The sequence below is a fragment of the Euwallacea fornicatus genome, chromosome 34, assembly GCF_040115645.1.
Source record: "Euwallacea fornicatus isolate EFF26 chromosome 34, ASM4011564v1, whole genome shotgun sequence".
Classification (NCBI taxonomy): Eukaryota; Metazoa; Arthropoda; class Insecta; order Coleoptera; family Curculionidae; genus Euwallacea; species Euwallacea fornicatus.
Window position 1 is genome coordinate 921817 of NC_089574.1, and position 22273 is coordinate 944089.

General features: G+C 36.6%; 1 protein-coding gene across 18 annotated transcripts in view; it reads left to right on the plus strand.

Moving 5' to 3' along the window:
* The window catches only part of RhoGAP19D (Rho GTPase activating protein at 19D), a 167166-nt gene that overhangs the window by 43976 nt on the left and 100917 nt on the right, over positions 1-22273 (plus strand). For 2 of the 18 annotated variants that reach the window (XM_066299564.1, XM_066299565.1), the window contains exon 1: positions 7730-7965. The exons of the other annotated variants lie outside the window; for them this stretch is intronic. The gene's annotated coding sequence lies outside the window, so the exon portion shown is untranslated. Of the gene's footprint in view, positions 1-7729; positions 7966-22273 lie in introns of those variants that run through there. 18 annotated transcript variants of the gene reach the window in all.

The following is a 22273-nucleotide window of genomic DNA, read 5'->3' on the forward strand; positions in this document are numbered from 1 at the left end:
CTTTAGCCATCGACAAGTGATAGCCACGACTATATGATAAATTGCAAAAGTGTTTGCATAGTAGTGTTGTACTGCGTTCAATATGTCGAACTTTGCGCCAAATAAAGAGCGTTCGCGGACAGCATTAATTTTCCGTTTTCATTTAGAGAAAACTGCTGCTGAAGCATACCGATTACTCCAAGAAGCTTGTGGTGAACATGCTTTATCGCAAGATACGTGCGAACGATGGTTTCGGCGTTCCAGAAGTGGTGATTTTAACGTTGGGGACAAGGAACGCGGGAAACCGCCAAAAAAGTATGAAGATGCAGAATTGCAGGCGTTGTTGGACGAAGACGATGCGCAAACACAAAAACAACTTGCAGAGCAATTAAGGTTTAGTCAACAAGCTGTTTCCATTCGCCCACGAGAGATGGGAAAGAGTCAAAAAGCCGGTAGATGGGTACCACATGCGTTGAATGACGGGCAAATGGAGAGACGCAAAAACACACGTGAAATTTTGCTCGAAAGATACAAAGGAAAGTCTTTTTTGCATCGTATCGTCACTGGTGACGAAAATCCAAAGCGCAAGAAGTCATGGGTAGATCCAGGTGCACCATCCACTTCAACTGCAAGACCGAATCGCTTTGGCAGGAACACGATGCTTTGTGTGTGGACCAGAAGGGAGTGGTCTATTATGAGCTGTTAAAGTCTGGCGAAACGGTTAATACCAAACGCTATCAACGACAATCGCTTGATTTGAACCGTTCTCTGCTCCAGAAACGACCAGAACATCAGAAAAGGCAACAGAAGGTCATTTTTCTTTACGACAATGCTCCTTCACATACAGCAAAACCGGTTGGTGACACGTTGGAAGCGCTCAACTGGGAGGTGCCACCCCATGCGGCTTACTCCCCCGACTTGGCCCCTTCCGATTACCACTTGTTCGCATCTATGGGTCACGCACTTGCGCAGCAGCGCTTTGGTTCGTACGATGATGTGAAAAAATGGTTAGATAAATGGTTCGCGGCAAAAGAGGAAACTTTTTACTGGCGTGGTATCCATGAATTGCCCGACAGATGGACAAAATGTATCGCTGGCGATGGACCATACTTTGGATAATTTAACTTTAATCGTTGTTTCAAATTTGACATGTATTTTTCGAACACAAAATCCGCATTTCATACTTGTATAACTGGTATTGCGGCACACCGATGTGGCATAGACTCAACTAACTTTAGTACTCTTTCCTCTTTAATGTTGTGCCATGTTTTTCGAACTTCTTCCCAAAGATCGTTCTTGCCAGAGCAATTGACAGTTCGTACATTCATTTTTAGTTCACGCCACAAATGTTCAATTGGGTTTAGGTCGGGACTCTGACGTGGCCATTGTAGCACACGTAGTTTCCTAGTATTAAACCAGTTTTGTACTGGCCCAGACCGATGTTTAGGATCGTTATCTTGCTGAAAAATCGATCCTCACTGCACATTTTGACGGGCAAAAGGCAGCACGTGCGTTGTTAAAATATCTTTATACATGGCAGCGTTCATATTGCCATCAATTTTAACTGTAGGGCCGACACCTTGCCACGAAGACGCACCCCAAAGCTTAACATTACCGCCGCCGTGTTTAACACTCGGTATTTGATATCTAGAATCATATCTAGCACCTTTTGGCCGTCGTGCATAACGTCTTCCATCATTTTCCGAATGAATCTATTTTTGTTTCATCGGACCGAAGTATTTTTTTCCAATCCTCTATTTCCCAGTGCTGATATTCCTTGGCAAACTCAAATCTTGCCCTCCTATTTTTGGCACTAATCAGCGGTTTTCTAGTACCCACTCGCCCAACAAAAGTCCCACTTCCATTAATCGACGAGAAACGGTACTGCGACTGATGTTTGCAAGATTTTCATTCTGTAATTCTCGACCTATTACCGCAGCATTCTTTTTCGGATCCACGATTGCTTTTCTTTTTATCAGCTTATCTAGACGACTGGTAGTTTTTCTCGGTCTTCCTGGGGCGAGCTTGTATTTTACACTATTTGTAGTTTTCCATTTTTTAATAATATTGCTAACAGTTGTCTTTCCGATCGATAACTGTGCAGCAACATCACGTGAATTTTTTCCTTCTTCGTGTGACTTCATGACACATTGACGTGTTTCAAATTGAGTATGTTTCGGCATTTTAACAACATAGAACACACTCCACTACTTACTAGTCACTGAACTATTAACATTTGCTTCAATATTTTCTCAAAAAAAATAATAAAATTATTTTAAGAATGCGGCCCGATACTTTTGAATGGGGCAAAATATTTATTTTTGTTACAATTTGTTGTGATTATTTTTAATAAGTTTCCAAGCTGTTCATTTTGGAAGTACATTTAATGGGATTCATGTCATTACATATCATTTTTCTAATTTTCGCGTTACATGTCATTTACTTATAAAATCATTTTTGGCCCGCAACTTTTGCACGCAACTGTAGGTGGACTTAAACTTAAAGGCCCAAACAAAATTTGGAAAAAAATTCAATCACCTTAACCCACCAAGAATTAACTGTTCCATCGTTGCAAAAGTGACATCTTCGATATTGTAACGTGTGATCCTGTACAAAAAATTGCGGGCTGCTTTATTTATTTCCAATGTACAGTGTTGGGGGAAAAGATTGAAACTTTTTCAAATTTGAAATGTTTTTGTTAACATCCAATGGGCGAACTCTGGGCTATAACATTATAACTGTGTACCATCGGTAAAATATTCCGGACATAATTGGCTTTGAAATATGCAACAGATGGCTATATAAATAAATCTTGTTTTGAGCCCGGACAAAACGGTTGGAACTTTTCGGTTGAAGAAATTGCCGACAATGAAAATAATGCAAATGTTTTTTTAAATTAAAATTTATTGCGGTGCTCATTTTCCCCGATCACATCGTTTCTTGGGAGAACGTTTATAGTAAGTTCGCAGTGGCTGTATTTCGGTGCCATTATTTTCAGATGATTGTCTAATGTAAGGAAATTTTAGCCGGCTTTGTTTGTCGGAACTGGAATCGGTTATGATTACTTTCTTTAAATCAGTGCTTTGATAAAATATTTATTTCGGTATTTTTCAAAGAAAATCCCAGGTCGACCGCGAAAAACCTCAAGTCGATTAGATAAGAAAGTTACATCATCATCACGAAATGATCTGTTTGCGTCTTCGTCAAACGTTTCGGCTGCCACCAATGAAACTAGTCCTAGAATCATAGACTGCACAGTTCCACGACGTTGGACAGACGCAGGTCTTCACTGTTTTAAACCTGCCAAAAAACCCATTCTGAGTAAGAAGAAAATAACAGCAAGATTACCCTTCGCTCAAACTCACATTAATTGGATTGAAGAAGATTGGAAACGGGTCGTTTTTAGTGATAAGTCGAAATTCAACTTCTTTGGAAGCGATGGTACTATATGCATCAAAAAGACAGGCGATTGGATAAAAAGTTCGTTAAGTCTACAGTAAAACATGGTGGCGACTCTCTTATGGCGTGGGGCTATTTTTCATGGTGTGGCATAGGTCCACCGCGTCGCATATTACCCAAAATTGAAAGGTTTATGTATTTGGACATTCTAAGAAACAAGTTAGATCCCTACTTATTCGATACGACGCCTGTAAAGCACAAGTTTCAACACGATAATAACCCAAAGCACCCACCGAAATTGGTGCATAAACGTTTTATGAAAGAAAAAGTTGATATTTTAAAATGGCCGTCACAGAGTCTTGACCGCAATGCCATTGAGAACTTGTGAGACATAGCGGATGGGAAAATAACATCGAACCCAGATAAAAATCAACAAGAACTTTTTGAAAAGTTGGAGAATTCGTGGTGTACTATAGACCGAACAATAATCGTGAAATGAATTAAGTCTATGCCGAAAGATGTCGCGATGTGACCGGAGCAAATGGGCGCCACCTTAAGTATTAAATAAAATAAACGTTTTTACTGTTTTTATTGTATGTAATTTATTCAATAAAAACATTTCAACCATTTTGTCCAGGTTCAAAACGAGATTTCTTCATACAGTTATCCGTTTGCATACATCAACGCTAATTATATTCGGAATGTTTTGCCAATGATACATTAATTATAATGTTATAACCCAGAATTCACCTGTTAAATGTGATGGAAAACATTTCGATTTTGCAAAAATTCCCAACCTGTTTGTCCAATACTGCAAGCATCCGCAAGCTTTCCGGACGGTGGAGTAAACAATTGTACTGGGTGGGACAAAATAAAACAAATAATACAGTTGAAAAATCTAGCGAATAATATAATGAAACCTAAGCTTACCTTACCGCAGCCAAAACCACCAAGACTTAAAGCTAACCTAAGAAAACCACTCTTTCCCAAATAAAAACGAACATATCGGGGGATTCGAGAAAATGGCTCATGTCTATAACTTTTTTGTCTTTAGAAAGTGAAATTTGGAGGGAAGTTAAATGAGAATAGGGCCGATTGATAGAAATTAATGGCGTTTATCTAGCGTGTCCGGTTTGACCGGAAATGGCCTAAACTTTCGATTTTTAAATCGAATACCTTTTAAATTTTTACTTTCTTGGAACCTAGAGGTAATTTTTAGGCTAAAAACATGTCACTCAAAAAAATTATTTTTTTAATGTTTTTTTCACGTCGAGCTACGCTACTGGAGTATACATATTAGTTAAAATTTTAAGCCAGAATTATGCGGAAAAATACTAGCATGCCATCTTACCGAGTACTTTTTGTTTTATAAGCAATTTAAATACCGAAAAACAATGTTTCCCATTTATAATGTTTTTCTCACGGCAACATGGTGGCTCGCTGCCATTTTCAAAAAATGATTTTTTATTGAATTTTTTCATACGAAATAAAACGTACGTTCCTTCAGATATGAATCGTTAATTCATTAAAAATATCTAAATTTAGAAAAAAAATATGTTAAGCGTGGAGTAGGTCATATCCGCCTTCCAAATGACAGAAAAAGTAATAAAATGTTTTTACCCGTAGAAATACTTTGTTAAATTATATAGAAGCACAAGTTTCCGCCACTTCTAATAATCGAAACGAATTAGAAGAAAAAGTCCGTAGGACGATACATGATACCCCGAATCAGTTGGACAATGTCATGAATAAAACAGTTGAAATTGCTTCTGCTTGCCGAGAACAAAGTGCGCATTTTAAACATCTCGATTAATTATTTGTTGATAACCACAAGAATAGAGAAGTTTTTTCAAAACTCGATGCCCTGACGAATGGCTAATCTCACATTCTAGAGCTATCTCACGAATTGATGCACTTCGATTAATTTCTACCATAAATAAAATATTTATTTCTTCGTCGCCGCTCATAATAAACTTTTTTTCTTCATTAATATTTCCTTTTATTCATTAATTTTTGAAAATAGCGGCGGACTGGTCGGTTTCTAGGTGGAAATATCACCGCATACAGCCGTGCAGCATGAGAAGACTGTTGACGACATTCTTCAAATACTAACAGCATGTCAATTTTTTTCACAAAAAAAATATGTTTTTTAAAATGACATATTTTTAGCCTAAAAATGACCTCTAGATTCTTAAAAATAAAAATTTATAGGAGTTATATTTAAAAATCGAAAGTTGTGATCATTTTCACTTAAATCGAAAGTGCTAGTTAATCATCATTAATGTCAATTAATCGGCTCTATTCTCATATGGCTTCCCTCCAAATTTCAACTTTCTAAGTTGAAAAACAAACAAGTTATAAGGGCGAGCCACCTTGAATCACCCTGTGTGACAATAATAAAAAAACAATTACAATACATACAGTGACTCGCATTAACATTCGGTCACTATGGCATTTTTGGAGGTATTAGGTTTTTTGCTAACTTATTCTTAACTAACATTATTCATTGCGTAATCTTTGGTCACAACAATGTTTCTAGTATACATAAATACATTTTTGATCTTCTAAATTTAATTATATACAAAGATACTGTCGAACAAAGAAAACAAGGCATAATTTTACTATCGCAAAAATATTCGGACACATACCAGGAACATAATACTTGTAAACAAAATTTATATAAACAAAAAAACAAATAAACAAATTAATCCTTCGTAGGATTGCCTTTATGTTGTGTAACTTGTTGTAGCCGTTTCGGCATGTTTTCATTTATTTTTTTAATGTAATCTTCAGGTATGCCTTGCCATTCTTCAACTAATCGTTGTTTTAACTCGTTTTTGGAGTTCACTGGCTGATTATGGACTTTACGGTCTAAAAATTCCCGTAGATTTTCTTTGGGATTAAGATCAGGTGATTGTGCAGGAGGATTTAATGCTTTAGGGCAATAACATAATAAGTACTCTTGGACTAAACGCAACTTATGTTTTGGATCGTTATCCTCGTAAAATTAAAAATTGTCGCACATACCTAGTTTTTCAGCATTTTTTAGTAAAATTCGTTTTAGAAGATCCAAGTGCATGACTTTATTTAAATTTCCTTCAATAAACACTAATTCGCCTACTCCTGCAGCTGAGATGCAGCCCCAAACCATCATGCCCCCTCCGCCGTATTTCACAGGAGATAATTCATTTTTAGCTCTTCGTTCTTTTTGCGCCATACCATTTGACGACCATCGGATCCGAAAATAGTGAATTTTCTTTCATCAGGAAATACAACGCTTTCCCGGCATGTTTTCTCTTTCACAACGAACTCGTGAGCAAAGGCGAGACGTCTCTTGCGATTGACTTTCGACGCGTACGGGGCTTTTTCGGGCTGCTCTTCCGTTGTACCCGTCTTCTTTTAATAATCGCCGAACTGCGTCGGGATGTACTTTTTCGCCACTGTACTCCAGTAAATCAGGGGTTAATTTAGGATCACTCAGTCCAGGGTTTATTTTAATTTGTTTAATAATTTTACGCTTCTCACCCCCTTAAAATAGGTTTCGGGCGTCCTTTTTGCGGAATTGATTCAATCCGATCTTCTTGAACAAATCGCCGATTTCTCGATGCGATCTGCCTCTAGCGCGATGAAAATTAATCAATTGTCGTATGCCGAAAGAAACATTTTCGCCTTTCCGCTCCATAATGTGAATTTTAGTGAGTGATAAGTTCGCCTCAAACCCCCCTGCACAACACAACTAACGAGAAAATTGAGTCTGGCGCATCTCTAATCTTTTACGATCATAAAACACTCTGTATGCAGTGTTTTTCTATTATTTTTCACCGCATTCCGTGCCCGAACATCTTTGCGATAGTAAAATTATGCCTTGTTTTCTTTGTTCGACAGTATCTTTGTATATAATTAAATTTAGAAGATCAAAAATGTATTTATATATACTAGAAACATTGTTGTGACCAAAGATTACGCAATGAATAATGTTAGTTAAGAATAAGTTAGCAAAAAACCTAATACCTCCAAAAATGCCATAGTGACCGAATGTTAATGCGAGTCACTGTGTGTATGTATGTATGCATGGACAACGACGTAAAAATAATGTAACAGTTAAGTTGGCAGCAATTTTGAGGTTTTGACAGGTCATTTTGACGTTAGCCCGGGAGACGCAATCCCCGCGCTTTCAAAAATCTTTAAGGTCCGTAGAACTTAAAGCGCACCGAACCTCTTCTGCCAGAAGTAGCCCTTTCGCTTTTCATCGCCATGTCCTGTAACTGGCCGAATATCGGTGCCTTAGGTTACACTATCGCCTCCTCCATTTCCTGCTGCCTCATCTGCGAGGCCGACGTTCAGCCGAACACTCCACTTATTGTTGTTCGGATCGCGGTGCTGGAAGCACGAGGCATAGTGCGTCCCTGCTGCGCGATTGCCCGCTCCTTTTTACGCTTTTCAGTTGCGAGTTTGCTTTTTTGGTTTCGAAATAAATACTTTTTGTGCTTCTAGTGATTTTTTAAAAAATATTTTTGTTGTTTTTCCCGCCTTTCTTCACTAAGGGTTCTGTGCGTTTTTGGATGCGCTTGAAGTGCACGCGAACAGGTGAGTGATATCTGATGACTTTTTCTCGTGCGTTGCTGATGAATTTTCGTTACGGAAATCTATCACATTAGATAAAATGAGTATACGAATGTATTTATGATACGTACTCCGTTCTAATGATCCCTTACGAATGCCTGTTTAACTATTTGCGTAGGTGATCACATTTGATTAAATTACCAGTCAAATACCGCGGAATTTCTCTTCCTTAATTGAGTGAGGTTGCAAAAATAGTATTTTTTGTCGGACGATGATGAAGTGGTGACGTGAAAGGAAACGATCTCATCTGAAAATTATCGACGATCTTTATCAGATTATTAAATATATGAAAGGACTTATTGTGTTGCTTTAACGAGCGTCCCAAAAAAGCTGGTTTTTAGAAAGGTAACTACACAGGGTCTGCCTAAATATTGAACCTAAAGGCGTTTAATTATTTCAAGGCCTTGTTGCTACTATTTATGGTCATCTTTTTCTGCTAGTTGTTATTGTTTGTTTACATTGTATTTAAATTTTTTTTTCTTCGGTGTTGAGCACGTTGTTTATGCCCCGCAAAGGTGTTTCGTCCTCAAATTGAGTTGGCTTCGGTAGATAAATGTTTCTCGTGGAAATTACTTAGTTTCAGCGGTGGCATCTGAAATAAGCAACGACCTAGAGTCCAAGTGATAATGTAGATATTGCACCGATTTACAAATATCCCTAGAACCGTTTTAGTTGTGAATAATATAATCTACCGATTTCGTCCAGTGTTTAGTTAGGTGAGCATAGCAATGATCTCCTTAAAGGAAGGTGTTTTATGCCTTCGATAAAGGAGAGGCACAATGCACATGTGTGCAAAAGGGTGTCAGATAATACGAGCAAGAAATTTAGACATTTCTACTTGGTATTTAATATTTAAAAAAAATATATTTTTTCAAATGATTTATTACGCATGCGCTTTGGATTTATGCTCATTTTCTAAATAACTCATTTTAAATTTGACAAGAGTAGAACTCGTTTTAAGAAGAAATGTGTCAAAACTGTGTACCGTGTAGGGTTTTTTGAAGTGCGAATTTTAGAATTTTTGACGGTGTAGGTAATACAATTAAAACATTGGAATATTGGGTTAGAGACTGAAGGTTAGGTGTACATTCTAGAATATATCGGTTTATCATCTCGAGACGCCTTCTATTCAGTTGTCATCCATGATTGAACATTTACACAGCTACCCAAAAACTCTGTATCGCTTTCAAAGCTTATCTCCCAGGGATTGCTCTATAGGAGCCCAAGACTGAATATGTTGAAAACTTTAACACAGCTCTGGGCTTTCGTCGTAAATCACTTAGTGAGCTAAATGTATAAAAATTAAAAGTAAAAGCTGTGAGAACTCCTTTTTGATCCATTTCTAAAACACTTTCTTATCTCTTAATTTTAATAGAATAATTAAATTTTAAGAATTTAATCTATGGTCCCATAACGTTTTCTCAGAAATTTGATAGACAATTTATAAATTACGCGAGACATTATTTATTGCCAATATAAAAAATTGATTTTTCGAATTTTTTTTTATGTTTCAAATAAGTGATAAATCGACGGCGTTTAGGGTATTTTGTGTAACAATTTTTAACATTCGCATAATTCTACCCTAAATTCTGTCTATAACATTTAATATACGATTGTCCTCTAAGATTTTTATGTTTAATCCTATCCATAATATGTCTAAAATTACCTTTGAAGTTTCCCCGCATTATCTTGTAATATTAAAGGATTGAATGATGCTTATGAAATTTGTCTTAAACGCTATCGAACAGTATACCTGTAGTGAAGGGAAATTAAACAAGAAATTGGATAACCTAAATCGAGTTTTAGATTTATTTCTTGTATGTTGTGAATTTAAGTACTAGAAATTGTCGGGTATACATTATAGTACTTAAGCCTATCCCTGAATGTTTTGTCGCATACCTTTTTTTCACCAGCGTATCGTGCCCCTACAAAACAAAATTGGACCAAATTAATCATCCTCATTGGAGAAGCTGTATTAGGCAACCTGTATAATGTTGAATTACGGTCTACTTTACTCGTTACGTCTACCTAGTGCAAATACGAATAAAATACGTTGGCAAGGCCTTAAAAACGGCAGCTCAACATAGCCCTGACTTTGTAGGATCATGTGAGAGTAAAAATGATTTTTTTTCAACCTACGTTGCCTAAAATTTCACTATCGTCACATCAAAATGACGTGTATTTGTTAATCTCGCGCCTACCGGGGTTGGTTTGTTTTTAGCACATTTCAAACGAGGTCCAAGGTTTTAAATAATGTTTTATGCACATTTTAAAAATTATTATTAAAAAACACTTTGTTTTCATAAAAAAATTCTTACCAGAAAATAGGGATAAGTACTATTCACTGAGATGCAGGATCGGATGGCAATATTTATCATTTTGCCCTATTGAAATTGCTCGTTGGTTTTATCTGATCAATATTGGAATAAGTGAAGTATATTTTCTATTCATCTACTTTGAAACTAAAATTGCAGAGGTCGTTTATCGATTATATTACGTTGCAAGTGAATCATCTTCCCATTCGAAATGCGAGACGAAAAGTACGGACAAGACGGTTTAAGAATACCATATTGGCTTAACTGACTCGCGGGACGTCGTAAGACGATGAGATAGAGGTGTTCTTAAAGCCTGTAAAATCTCTTATACTGGAGCTTTCTGTTTTTCGCTACGATTCCGAAATGTACTGTTAGGTGACCCATATTATTATGTTTTAAGCCCTTGAGTTACCATCTAAGCATTTATTAAGTTTATTTTTCTATTTTTGTACCAGTAAATTAGCGGTGATCAGCTGTGACACGTTCGCAGATTAACGTATCACCAAGACAACCACGACGCGGTGTGTGTGTTATACAGTGAATCCCAAAAATATTCGGACTCGCTCTTTTTACAGATTTCACGAGTGCTAATTAAACGTATTAGTTATTTTTTCATTTTTTTTTACGTTAGAAATGTCTCAATTAACCCTCTATTTAGGGGTCTGCATGAAAAAGGAATGCGAAATCATAATAGTTTATATGGAAATTTCAAGAAATAATCTAGAGAACCATCAAACGGGTCACAAAAATATTCGCACGGTAATAACTGACATATAACTACTATATCTATATAATTGACTTAAAGATATATAATTAACCTAATTAATTAATTTAGTATTTTGTATGGCCACCTTTCGCCTCAACTACACCTTTCAAACGTTTAGGCATAGAAGATACAATTTTTCTTAAATAATTTAAATTAATTTTATTCCATTCTTCTCGCAACCTGGTTTTTAATATTGTTTTTGATGTAATTTCATGTTTTCTAAGTTGTTTTTCCTAATAATGCCGTACGTTTTCTATGGGGTTTAAGTCTGGAGATTGGGGAGGGGTTTTAAGGACTTCAGGACAATTGTACAACAGCCATTCACGAACAATATGAGCGGTAGGTTTGGGATCATTGTCTCGGTATAGCTTGAACGAATTTAATATGCCCACGTTTTCCGCACTTTTCCGTAAATTTTGTCTTAGAATATTTAAATATGCATTTTCGTGCATAATACCATCAATGAAAACTAATTCGCCGACTCCTAGTGATGATGTACACCCCCAAACCAAAACTGAACCTCCTCCATGTTTTACTGTAGGACAAAGATGTTGTCTCTGTAGTTCTGCATTTGCTTTCCTCCATACAATTTGAGGTCCGTCTGAGCCAAAAATATTAAATTTTGATTCATCACAAAAAATTCCATCATTCCAGTAATTCTCTAATTTGGAAATGAATTCTTTAGCAAAATTGATTCGTACTTTTACATTTTCACTGCTAAGCCATGGTTTTTTTCTGGATACCGTTCCGTGATATATCCATGGCTTCTGATGGACCGACGAATGGTTTCAGTACTAACTATTTTATTGGAATGATTTTCCAATGGGGTCTTCAATTTTAGAGCACTAACTTTAGGGTTTTTCTTAATGGTTCTCATTATGAAGCGGTTGTCTCTATCATTTAACAATTTTGATCGACCTGTTTGTTTTTTTAGAAGTATTCTTTTTTTTTTTTTTTAATTTAATTTAATTACTTGTAGAGATACAATCTGTCACAATAAAGGTAAAAATAAATTGGACATTCAATATCTATGCTGGCAATTACAGATTATAGTACTAAGTGATGTAGTAAAAGGACCAACATTTCAGTCCCTTACTTGGTCGAATCTATGTGGCAAATCTACAGGGTTGAATCTCTTCAACCTAGTTGTATATGTCGCTGTGTCCAGTAAATTTACGGCTAAGTGATTTGGGTGGTGATCTAATCTTCGCATGTAGTTACTTGAGTAGCTCTCTATTCCTTCTCGGACTGTTTTGATTGAGAGGTCGGAGTGAATTGTATTGTTGCCAACATACCATGGTGCATTAACAAGCATCCGTGACGTCTTAAGGAAGTATTCTACCTTCATTTTTATAACGTTTTACAATGTCTCCAACTGTGCTCTTACTTAATTGGAGCATTCCCCCAATATTTTTATAGGAATTACCTTTTTCGTAATGAAATATTACTAATTGCCTTTTATCAAAACTAACATTACTTTTGTTTGGTACCCGACCCATGATGGATATTATTTCCAATTTTACTCTGCGATATCTGCATTTAGCAAGCAACAAATGCATGCAATTTTAAAATTTTTTTTTTATTAATACCATAATGTTACAATCTGTCACTATTATTATGGGACATTTAGTAACTTGTTTATATAATTAAAATTAAATACAATAGGTAGAGGGAGACTAACTGTTTAGTCTCCCTGTTTACCTGTTGAATCTGTAACTCAATTCTAAAGGATTGAATCTTTTTAATCTGTGAGAGTAATTGTTGGAGTCCACTAGGTTTACAGCCAGGTGATTTTGATGCCTATTAAGGCGTAAAATGTACTTTTTGGAGTGGTTTTCAATTTCTTCTTTAAAACCTTTAAATCATTACGTAGGGTCTCATTGCTCGCATACCATGGTGCTTTTGCTAACATACGCAATGTTTTCGATCGATATCTCTGGAGTGTATCAAGATTTGATCCAATGGCAGTTCCCCACAACTGGATTCCGTATGTCCAGACAGGCTTGATGGTGCATTTGTAAATTAATAGTTTGTTGTTTAGTGTCAGGTGTGACCGATATCCTAGAATCCGCGCAAGGTTCCTATTTTTAATGTTTAGCTGTGTACGTTTAGATTGAATATGTTTTTTTTTCAATTTGGTCTGCGATCAAGAAAATGCATGCAAATGCGTAAGAATAAATTTTTTGCTGTGAATCATTTTGTTGCGTGTGTCATCCGAATATTTTTGTGACCCGTTTAATGGTTCTCCAGACTTTTTCTTGAAATTTCAATATAAACTATTATGATTTCGCATACTTTTTTATGCAGACCGCTAAATAGACGGCTGATAGAGACATTTCAAACGTAAAAAAAAAAAAAAAAAAAAATTATTAGGGGTACAAATAAGTTTCCGCCGTTTTCTATAAAAAAATTGGAATTAATTGTGAAAGAACGGGATATTACGTTTTATTCAAAGTATTGCCCATCAACGGCCACTACTTTTTCCCATCTTTCTGGCAGCATTCGGATACCACGGCGAAAAAACTCTTCATCTTTTGAAGCTTATCCATGAATCGACCCAATTTTTGGTATCTTCATATGATGTAAAGCGCTGCTCAGACAGACCGTGTGCCATTGATCGAAACAAGTGGTAGTCGGATGGGGCAAGGTCTGGTGAATATGGCGGGTGGGGCAGGACTTCCCAATTAAGTGTTTCCAAATAGGTTTTAACCGGTGCCGCAACATGCGGACGAGCATTATCATGTAGGAGAATAATCTTGTCATGTCTAGAGTAGTAATGAGCGCGTTTTTCCTTGAGTGCTCGGCTCAATCTCATTAATTGTGTTCGGTAGAGAGTTCCAGTAATAGTTTCGTTCGATTTGAGCAACTCATAATATACAACACCAAGTTGATCCCACCAAATACACAACATGAGTTTTTTTCCATGAATATTTGATTTGGCTACTGATGTTGAAACATGGCCAGGTGGACCCCATGATTTCTTCTTCTTTGGGTTATCATAATGAATCCATTTTTCATCCCCAGTGACTACACGATGCAAAAAACCCTTTGTTTTATGCCGGGCAAGCAGCATTTCACTCATGCAAAATCGGCGTTCGACGTCTCTGGGTTTCAGTTCATAAGGAACCCAATTCCCTTGTTTTTGAATCATTCCCAACATTTTTAAACGATGTGAAATTGCTTGTTGCGTCACTTCTAATGTAAGTGCAAGTTCTTTTTGTGTTTGAGACGAATCTTCCTCCAATAACACTTCCAATTCCGTATCTTCGTACGTTTTCGGCCTTCCACTGCGTCCTTTGTCTTCCACGTTAAACTCACCGTTTTTAAACTTGTGAAACCACTCACGACAACTTCTCTCACTCAAAGCAGCCTCACCATATGCTTCTACAAGCAATCGATGCGCCTCAGCTGCAGATTTCTTCAAATTAAAGAAGTAAATCAAAAGTTCCCGCAAATGACGCTTATTCGGCACAAAACTTGACATTTTTGCAAGAAAAAAAAATGTGATGCTGATACGAAACCACTAATACTTCTAGGTTATGTTGTTACTAGTTGATCAAACTTGCGATAGTAAGATTTACATCTAGCAATTGCAGCATAACCTTCTGGTGGGACCATGCTTTGTTAAACGGCGGAAACTTATTTGTACCCCTAATACTAATATGGTTAATTAGGACTCGTGAAATCTGTAAAAGGAGCGCGTCCGAATATTTTTGGGATTCACTGTATGTGTTGCTTACATTATTATTACAGATTCGCGTTTTAAACGTTTTATGTTTAAAAAACAATGGACGCCTTGAAACCATTAAGAACGGATGTTCTTTTTTCGAAATCTCATGAACCTGACGCGTTGAGATACTCTCCTGACTATATAGACACGTCGTGACTAATCAGGACTATATCGAAATGGTAATTCAAACGAACGCATTAAAAAAATTTTTTTCAGATTTTAGCGTATTCCATATCGAGTTCCTCGTTCTAATTATAACAGCACTAAATTAAATTTAACCCGCTCGAAATGAGTAAATCGATTTAATTAACGAATAAATTCGCCGAAAATACATCACGCCCTGGAAATTTACGATCTCGATATTGTAACGGTGATTTTGTATGTTGTTTAGGCAATTTTCTAAACAACTTTTAAAAATAATTCGCAACGACTAAAAACATCTGCTCGGCGTGAAAAATGTGTTTTAAAATAATAATCAGCTCTCTCCGTTCGCCACTGGTTAATGAATATGTTACTTAAAACGGCAATTAATTCATATATGCTCTGATAGCTTTATCAAGCATGCCCATTAATAAACGTGTAACATATTTTATCTAACTTAGTTACAATAACATTTGTCTAGATTTACGCTAAAAGTCCAAATAGGTAGTCGAATACGCCATAAACTAGATTCTAATCGATACAAGTATTTAATATGCAATATGTATGTTTCGACACATACACACCGAAAACGGATAATTGTCGGCCTTGGTGCATTTACAAATTTACATGCCAAGTTAAATATCCATAGGGGTGGAATACTGTAAAGCCATAAATATTCTCGAATTTCAATCTTTGTCGCATTCAATGCTGGAATTCCACAGAGTCATTTTACAATTTTTAATTGGCTTTAAATGGATGTCGAATGATGTCATCTTTGGGTATCGGAATGTAAATATTATTCAACTCCAAACTGAAGGAATTTTTTATTTGTTATAGTCATTTATTTGGAGAACAATCATTCGGATATTTTTTGGGTCACCCAGAGGTCGCGGGGTAAATATTTATTTTTTTTCTCTCGGCCAAATCGAGTGGAATCTACAAGTTTTCAGTAATCGGTGCCCGAGTTATCTGTTGTTGGAAAGTCGTAAATAAACGAGAACAGTTCAAGTACCATTCAATTTCCGAGTAAATTGGACTATTTGGTGAATCATCCATCCACTGGGCAACTTTCCATTCCATTCACAAATTTGTGCGCATAGTTTAATGACTCTATTAATGCGAAAGCGCTAGTTAATATATGCCCAAATTGGACATGTACAGGATGCCGTTATTCAAGTAGTCAGTAGAACTTTATATTCGACTTCGAACGTTAAAAATTGCTTTCCGATTCCTCTTGCTCCTGGCAAAATGTGGATAGAATACGTTTTTTGCCCCATCCATTTGCGCGCCAGGCGAGCGAGCACGACCCGCCGTACGCATGCGCTCATCTAGTGCGTACCATTTAACGCCCGTTCGCCAACATGTGGGCTAGCTTTTTAATGTCGTTTGGCGGCCTAAAGATACATTAATGGAAGATACGTTAAAGTACACTGACCCCTAAAAGTACCTGGACGCACCCTCTTTTAAGATTTTACAAGCCCGAATTAAATGTTTTATTGGGTAGTTCGATAATTAATGTCGTTTTATCCTCATAGATGGCTTAATTCGTACATAGTGATCTCGTCGCTTATATTATCATATGCCATTTTAAAGGTTATGTTTCAAACTTTTTTCGTTCGAAAATCGAACGTGACTAGTAAACCAGAAGTTGTTTAAAATTTAAGTTGAATATGGACAATCAAAGTGAGCATTATCGACACATTTTACTATTTCACTTTCGAAAGGGCAAAAATGCAGTACAAGCTCAGAAGAAATTGCGTGAAGTTTGTGGTGAGAACTGCCTTACTGAACGCCAGTGGCAGCGTTGGTTTTCTCGCTTTCGTTCCGGAAATTTTAACGTCCAAGACGCACCACACGCTGGACGCCCAATCGCCACTGATAACGATAAAATGAAGGCCTTAATCGAAGCTAATCGGCGTATGACAACTCGAGAGATGGCAGAAAAGTTGAATATATCGAATTCAGCCGTTTATCTGCATTTAAAAAAGTTTGGGTTCGTCAGCAAATTAGATGTTTGGGTTCCTCACGAATCGAAGGAAATTCACCTCACCCAACGCATTAACGTATGCGATTTTTTGCTGAATCGTAACCAAAACGACCCACTTCTAAGAAGAGTCATAGCGGGTGATGAAGAATGGATTGTCTAGGATAACGTAGTCCGAAAACGATCATGGACCAAACAAGATAAACCTGCGCAATCGACGTCCGCAGCCAATATTCATCAAAAGAAGATTTTGCTATCTGCGTGGTGGGACTACTAGGGTATTATTTATTTTGAACTGCTTCCGAGAAACCAAACTATTGATTCGAACGTTTACTGTTGTCAGCTATCGAAATGGAACGAAGAAATCAAAAGAAAACGTCCTGATCTCGCCAATCGCAAAGGGGTACTGTTCCATCATGATAACGCTAGACCCCATACGTCTTTAATAACACATCAAAAATTACTGGAACTAAATTGGGAACTGATGCCTCATCCACCATACAGCCCTGACTTGACGCCATCGGATTATTATTTGTTTCGTTCTCTTCAAAATCAGTTGAATGGTAAAAATCTCGATTCTGATCTTGCCGTTAAAAATGAGTTAAATCAATTTTTTCTTCTAAAAATCAAGGCTTTTTCGAACGCGGAATTTTCCAACTTGCCGAAAGATGGCAATAGGTCATCCACCAAGATGGCCACCACATCACTGATTAATATTTATTATTAATATAAGTGTATTCACTTTGAAAAAACATAAAAAATACGATATTAATTATCGAACAACCCAATAGTTATTTTTTTATATCGAAAATGTCTTCAGCAATCATTTATTTAACAGTCCGAATAAAAAAAGAACACGGAACCTCAATAGCTTATTTTCCAATGCGAATGAACAGTCCAAAGGACAACTAAACGCGTCACAAAAATATTCGAACGGTAATAACTAATACGTAAATATTATAAGTTTATGATTCGTTTAAAGATAAATAACAACATAGTTCGTTAAATTATTATTTTGTATGACCCCCTATTGCCTCAACTTCGCTTTTCAAACGTTTAAGTATAGAGGTACAATTTTTCTTAAATAATTATATATAACAAATCTTTATTTCCAGTGGAAAGGAGCCATCGACCCATATGGTCTTTCAGCCCATGAGTACAATTTTGTTTTGTAACAATATTATGCTATTACTTAGCTACCTCTTTAACCTTTGAATACAATCGAAAAAAAAAAGAAGAAAAAAAAGGAAAAAAGGAAAAAAGAAAAAAAAGGAAAAAAAGGAAAAAAGAAAAAAAAAGGAAAAAAAGGAAAAAAAAAGAAAAAAACCGGACCTTTCTATTGTCTATCCAAACATTCTAAGAGGGTGTTAGAAGGAAAAAGGGAGCGGGATTGTCTCGTCTGTCTTGTTATCGTAAGTGGGTTCAGTATCGTCCAGTTGCGTGGATTATTCTTCCAATTAGTTTGTAGTTGTTGTAGTCTTTCCGTTATTTTGGTTATTTGTGCTCTTTCGTATAGCACTTCGTTGGGTGGGTTGTGTAGAGGGTTTCTAGGATGTCTAATTTTCGTTATTAGTTCTTAAATAATTTAAATCACTTTTGTTCCATTTTTCCTGTAACTTGGTTTTCAATGCTTCTCTTGATGCTATTTAATATTTTCTATGCTGTTGATTCAAATAATGCTCTAAATTTTCTATTGGATTGAGGTTTGGAAATTTGGAAGGAGCATTAAAGACTTTCCAGTCGTAGTCTTGGTATAATTGAAACTAATTTAATATGTCCACGTTTTCAGCTCTTTTTCTTAGATTTTCTCTTAGAATATTTAAATACGCATTTTGGTCCGTAGTTTGTTCAATAAAAATTAATTCACCGGTTCTTCCTGCTGATACACACTCCCAAACCAAAACCACACCCCGTCCACGTTTCACTGTTGGACGAAGATGTGGTTTTTTTCAGTTCTTCATTTTTTTTTCCTTCACACCATTTGATGTTTGTCTGAACCAAGAATGTTATTATAACATCTCGTTTGGAAATGATTTTTTCAGCAAAATTTAATCGCACTTTTACGTTTTTACTACTAAGCCATAGCTTTTCCCGGGTACTCCGTCGTGACATTCATGGCTTCTAATGCACCGACAAGTAGCGTGAGTACTAGTTAGTTTATTAAAATGATTTTGCAATGGGATGTTCATCTTTAGAACACTGACTTTGGGGTTTTCCCTCAATGGTTCATAATGAGTTAGGAAGTGGTTGTCGGTCTCGTTTAACAATTTTGAATGACTTGTTACTTTCTTTGGAAGTGTTCTATCTTCATTTTTGTAATGTTGACCTTTGCCTCCAACTGTGCTCTTCTTTAATTGGATTTTTCTAATCTTTTTATAGTAATTACCATTTTTACAACGATATATCACTAATTGCTTCTCATCAAAACTGATATTGCTTTTGTTTGGCACCCGCTACATTATGGATATTATTTCTAACCGTTGTCTGCGGTGTCTGTATTCAACAAAGAAAAAAGCGCATAACATATATCTAAGAAATATATTTTTCTATTATAAATCACTTTGTTGTGTATACCGTGCGAGTATTGTTCTGCCGCGTTTAGTTGCTCTCTGGACCTTTTTTTCAAATTGGAAAATACGCTACTAAAATTACGTTTCCTTTTTTATTCAAACATATAAATAAATTATTCCTACACACATTTTTGATGTAAAAAAAAACGAATAAATCTAATTACGACTCGAAAAATCTTTAAAAGTAGTCCGAATATTTTTGGGATTTATTTTACATTCTTTCCACTGAAGAGAAACACTTATTCATCATGGAGCGGACTAATAGTGGAATTTTACATGTAATTGACTTGTATAAAAGTCATGGATAACTCTGGAATTCTCCTGATGATGTACGGGCTCTTTAAAAGAGACGCGGCAATATTTAAGGGGGATTTTTCATGTCATTTTACGAGAAAAAGTTCTCATAAGCGTAAGCCTGGAAATGTTTTGTTTCCAAGACACGGGGTGTTAAATCTTTTTTTAAATAACGGTTTTTGAAAAATAACATAAACATCCTTTGACCTAATTTTCTGAAATTTGGTAGCACTGTAGTAATTAGGAATCGATTTTAATATTCCTAATATTCTCAGAATGTTTGAAAGTGTTCTTGTGTGATGAACGGACACGCAATAAAATGGTTTTTATTTTTAATCTCCTAAACGAAGCAAGATATGATGAAAATTCGAGAGACAAAAAAGTTGCGTTTTCAGCTGCTTTTCAGTCTCAAAAAAACATCGAAAACAAATTATAATCAGTAGTGTACATTCTGTTGTCAAATTCCCCCCCTTGCTCTACTAGATTTGATAATTAGTTGTCTAGTTCGGACCAAATCAGCCCCTTGTTACTACAAGCAACGCTACAGAATTTCAAACAAATTGGTCAAAAGATATTTGAATTATTTTTCAAAAACCGTTATTTAAAAAAAATGACACCCTGTATTTTTTGGAAACAATACTTTCCGGACGTATGTTCATAGGGACTTTTTACACAAAATGATCTCAGAAATCACCCCCTTAAATATTGCAGCTTTCTTTAGACACCCTGAACAAATTAAAACTAAAGATGTTTGTTGCGATACTACCAGGTCTACCGGTATAAAATGAGCGCTATTTTGTGAAAATAAAACACCAATTTTAACAAGGAAAGAAAAAAATATTATTCAAAATATTGACCATTGTTTTCTACACATTTCGACCACCTTTCTGGCAATTTACGGATACCACGCCAATAGAAATGTGCCTCTTTGGCATTAAACCAATTAGACACCCAATCTTCTACTTCTTCGTAGGGATCGAAGTGCTGCTCAGCCAATGCGTGTCGCACCGATGAAAACAAGCGGTGGTCCGAAGGGGCCAAGTCTGGCGAATACGGCGGATGGGGTAGCAACTCCCAGCCAAGTGTTTCGATGGTATCCTGGTGTTGGTTTGTGTGCAGGTGCGTCGTCACGGAGCAAAATCACCTTCTCGCGTCTTCTGGCCCGTTCTGATCGTTTTTCGATCAATGCATCGTTTAAATTAATCAATTGTTGTCGGTAGGGAGCAGTATTAACGGTTTCGCCAGGTTTTAAAAGCTCGTGGTGCACCACACCTTTCTGATCCCACCGAACACGCAGCATTCTCGTCGAATCGATCGGGTTTTGCAGTCGATGTTGATGGTTGTCCCGAATCAACCCGTGATTTTTCCGTTTAGGATTTCGAAAATAAATCAATTTTTCATCTCCAGTAACAATTCGATGCAAAACTGATTTCCTTTCGCGCCTTTGAAGCAAAATTTCACTGGTGTTTTTCCGGCTCTCCATCTGTCTTTCATTCGATTCGTGCGGCACCCACTTTCCACACTTTTGGAACTTTCCCACAGCTCTTAAACGATCAGAAATTGTTCGTTGTGCAACATTTAACATTTCTGCCATTTGCTTTTGACCTAAAGCGTCATCTTCATCCAATATCGATTGCAGTTCGGCGTCTTCGAGCTTTTTTGGTGGTCTGCCACGTTCTTGCACGTCAAAATCGTCATTTCTGGATCGTTGAAGCCATCTCTTGCACGTTGCTTCTGATAAAGCATAATCACCAAATGCCTCGACAAGCATTCGACGCGACTCTGCAGCACTTTTCTTCAAAGGAAAGCAAAAAATTAATGCTTTCCGAAAATCATCATTTGGTGGTACAAAATTCGACATTTTTGGCACAATGAAATAATATCTTGTTATTTGTTCATGGACTTGATCTGTACTAAATATGTTTGTCAGTTTGCACACCAACCGGGCAAACGCAAAAAAAGGTTTGCTTACAACAAATGCGCTATTTCGAGACATTTACATCCTGGCGCTCTCTTCATACCGGTATACCTGGTATACACGCGAGGTCCAGAGTAAAACTAGACAAATGCATACATATCTTTGTTACGTTTATTGATCAGTGTGGTCATGCGGAGGAATGAAAGAATGCGTTGGGTTTTGTTGGTTCGCGTAGTGCCTACCCTGCTCAAAAATTAAGTCTTGAGGTATCCGAGGTGTCCCTTTCCGTTCATGTTGTGAACGTACCTAGAAGCTGCACTTAAAGCTGCGAACTTTTCGGTTTACGGTCTAGACACACCTATCAAACTGAAGATTGGACACCACTCGATTGTGTAGATTTCCTAATCTGCCGATCATTATTTAGTTCACTTTTTACCAGTTTACAAGCAGGTAGTACCGGCAGTGGGTAATCTAGATAAACGGTTTTTAACAGTATCGGTAAAAATTGGAACCCACTCGACTAGGATTGGAATCGTTGTTGAAATCTCTGTATA